The sequence below is a fragment of the Alligator mississippiensis genome, chromosome 1 (genome assembly GCF_030867095.1).
Source record: "Alligator mississippiensis isolate rAllMis1 chromosome 1, rAllMis1, whole genome shotgun sequence".
NCBI classification, from domain to species: domain Eukaryota; kingdom Metazoa; phylum Chordata; order Crocodylia; family Alligatoridae; genus Alligator; species Alligator mississippiensis.
This window is the reverse complement of record NC_081824.1, coordinates 448935851-448939659: the sequence shown is the minus strand read 5'-3', so window position 1 is coordinate 448939659 and position 3809 is coordinate 448935851. Positions and strand designations below refer to the sequence as shown.

Sequence of the window (3809 nt, the reverse complement as noted above, 5' to 3'; positions counted from 1 at the left end):
TCCCTCTCAGTTGTTTCAAAGCCTCACCCCCACCTTCTTTCTCTCCCTTTTGTTCTTCTCCCTTCCCTTCCCCCTCCACTTCTTCCTCTGAAAGCACCAGCACTGCTTTTCAATCTCTTGTTGACCCCCCTCCCCCTCAGGTGTCTCCTCTACAAATGATCTCCTCCTCCTCCACCCGCACCTCCAGCTGTTCCTCATTCCCTCCTTCCTTCGCTCCCCTCTGTTTCTCCCCGTCTCCACCCACCCGTACTCTGTTTGCGTAGGAGTACAGGCACTCCCGCTGAATGCGACCCTCCTGCCTACACCCGGTGCACACCAGTTTTTCTGTACAGAACTGTGCTCTGTGCCCCATTCCCCTACACCAAAAACAAACTGTTAACAAACAAAATGCAGCCAAGTTCCCCCCCAACCCACACCTGCTACACACCTTCGGCTGGTCATGGTACGTAACATACCCCCTGCAAGGCCCAATTTGAACCACCGACAACAAATGCCTCACACCCCCAGGGTTCCCCACCTCTTCATGTAATAAAACTCGTGCCCTCCATGACCCTGTCCAGACCCTCCATCCGTCAAAAACCCTCTCCACATTCAGCACATGCTGCACCTTTCCCTCCAGCCAATCCACCACATCCCCTTCCTCCAAAACATCAGTGTACAACTTAATAAACAACACCCGCTCCCGTGCTTTCTGGCCCACTTCAAAATTTAGCCCCTCCAACTCCCCGCAATCCACAGTTGCCTTATACGCTTCCCAAAAAGCAGAGTAGGCCTTGCAGTTCCAAAAGGACACGTGCCACTCCTTGAAATTATCTAATGCCACCACACAACTCAAGTCCACAGGCTCCACCTTCAGTGTGGCAAACAGTACCCGCACCATAAAGTCCGCCCGGCTCAAAGTCTTTGAGCCGTTAAACCCCTTTCTAGCCAAAGTCACTTTGACCCTCCATCTTTTGTCCCTCCTCCGGTCTCCATCTTCCTGCTCCGGCCCAGAAGGTACCGTCGTCCACGCCACCATCTCCTGCCCACGAGCCTCCTGCCGTCCGCCCTCTTCGGGGGTCTACCTCCTCCCCCCCGCACTCTCCCGGCTGGTCCTTCCCACAAAGCTCCATCCCTCCTCCTCCGCCATCCACTCACCTCCGTCTCTGCTCCGCTCACCTCCTCCCGTCTCCCGACTTCTCTGCCCACTCTTGCCTGGATCTTGCTCTCTTTGCCTCCGCTCCCCTCCCGTCTGCTCCACCAACTCCATTGCCACTGCCACCTCCATGATCGCCCTTGCCGTCGCCATCCCTGCTCTCCTCCCAGCGCCTGGCCTCCCAAGGCCCGACCAGGCAGTGGCCGGACCTGAGCCCGACCGCCAAACTGATCTGAGCCTTCAAGAGGCTGAGAAACGATAACCCACCCAGGGCCAGGGGGAGGGGGAGCGGACCCCCCGGGGCCAGCAGCCTGGGGGGCCCTGCAAGCAGGGCCGGGAGTGGCCCCAGCGGTGTGGCGACTGACTGACCAGCTGGCTGGCTCTCCTGCAGGAAAGCCACCATGTGGGCGGGGGCTGGCAGATGTGTGCCGCTCCTTCCTTGACTCGACTCCTTGCTTCAGTCAGTGTGCCCGGGTTTCTAGCATCTTTTTAATCCTCTTCCAGGTGGTCCGTCCTGTGGCGCGTGGTGACTGGTCGACTGGCTGGCTCTCCTGTGAGAAAGCCACTGTGTGGGCAGGCCAGGGCTGCCAGGTCAGGTGTGTGCCGCTCGTTCCTCGACTCGACCTTGTCCTCAACTCGACTCCTTGCTTCAGTTTGCCCAGGTCTCAGTCTACTGCCTTCATTCAACTGGACTGGACTGGCCTGGCTCGCACCCCACTGCTGTGTCTTTCATCGTCGTCAATGACAACACTCGACGAAGGCAGCGTCTGGTCTTAAGGGGCATTGCGGGCCAAGCCAGAGAGCAAGGGGGAGAATGCGGGGGGGGAAGGCTGCAGGGCCTGCCAGTAGCGGGGAAAGCTCCAGCCCCCCAGCCTCCCCGGCCCTCCGGGTGCTGCCACCCGGGCCATGGCAGGCCCCCTGCAGCATGGGCCAGCTCCCAGCCCGTGTCCCCTGCCCACCCGGGCCCAGGCCTCACGGCCCCCCGCCACTGCCAGCGGGGTAGGCCCGCCAGCAATGCCACCCGGCAGGCCGGGGGGGCGGGTGGGTGCATGCCCACCCGCACCCCTGCTGGCCTCCCGGCTTGCTGCCCAGCGGCCCTTTGCATAGGGTTCGCCCCCACCCCCCCACCCGGGGTTGGCCTGGGGTCACCAGCTCCAGGAGGCCCATGCTGCTGCTGCTTTTGGAAACAACAGAGGAGAAAGGCGCTCCCCCCCGGAAGAGGAGCGGGCACCGGGCCCGGAGGCACTGCAATACCGGGCCGATGAGCGGAGGCGCTGGAGCAAGCTCTGAGGCCCGCTCCCAGCACCAAAAATGCGTTTAATGCGTCAGTCCTCATAAATTGAGGACGTATCAGCAATTAAACTGATAAGAACAGATTTTTTTTTTTTTATCATCAAGTACCAAAAATATTTGAAAACTTTCAACACAAACAACAAGATCTCCAAACTTTTCTGATTCAAAATACAACATATACATTAAACCCCGTAACATAACATTCCTTTCAAGACAACCAAAACACATTACTTCCCCTCCCCCAAACAACCAAAATAAAACACTTCGACATATCCCTCCCACCTTCGCCACCACCAATTCAACCTCTTTTTCATTTCAATCACTCCCTCTTTCAGTATTTAACACAAAATCATAATATATACATTCCCTTTTAGATTCCCATTTTCCTCCTTCCCCTTATCCCAACTCTCCCTCCTTCTACTCAAATAACCTCCTCCACTCAATCCCTTCCCACTCCCCTTCCCCTCTATTTCTGTAATACCCCAACTCCCCATTCACCAAATAAATACTCTCGTGACGTAAAATAAAGCCCCTTTTGCACTAACAAACACCTCACCTTCCATACTGCCACCCGTGTACAAAGTAACAAAACCCTAATTTCCCATTCCCTCTCCTTGTGGTTCACTAACCCTTACCAAGCCCCCTCAAAATTAACAAAAGCGCCCCACCCTACCGTTCTACAAAACCTACTCACCCTCTGCCATACCCTTTGTGCAAAACTACATTCCCATAAAACATGGGGAAAAAAAAAATCGCCTCCTCCCTCGTGCACAATTCTCGCGGACACTCCGCCCATCTCAGCAAACCCCATTGCCGTTCTTCTACCCTTACCGGTAACACCCTTCACACCACCCGCCAAGCAAAATCTTCGTGCTGCCCCTTCCACCTCTTTCTCACCATTCCCTTCCATACCCTCCCCACCTGCGCACACAACTCCCCTATACCCGTCACCCCATCCCTTCCCCTGATCTCCCTCAATACCCTCTTAGCCTCCCCCAACCCCTCACACCCTAACCCCTCCAACCCCTTTACCCTCAAGAAATTCCACCCCCACATGTACCACTTCACCAGTCTATCTGCCCACAACCCCGTCCACCGTCCCCCATACAACCCCAACTTCCTTAAATACCTCTCCGCCCAGTATCTACAAAGCTCCCCCACTTTCCTCCCTTCCAACCTCGCTACCCTCATCACCCCTTTCCAAAAATACACATAAACAAAGGCTTCCAAATCAGGTAACCCCCACCCTCCCAACTCCTCCCTCTTGTACACCTCCTGCCTTGCCACCTTCTCCGTCTTCCTCCCCAGAAAAACAAACAGACTTCCCTGTGTACCCGCCACCAGGTGGGTGGGTACACCACCTCTACAAACAACACCATAG

General features: G+C 56.2%; 1 non-coding gene across 1 annotated transcript; it reads right to left on the bottom strand.

The window, feature by feature from the left end:
• Nucleotides 1-2355: 2355 nt before the first annotated feature.
• On the bottom strand, nucleotides 2356-2545 carry LOC132247901 (U2 spliceosomal RNA). The gene has a single exon (XR_009459300.1). It is a non-coding gene; the product is annotated as a U2 spliceosomal RNA (small nuclear RNA).
• Between the last annotated feature and the right edge of the window lie 1264 nt (nucleotides 2546-3809).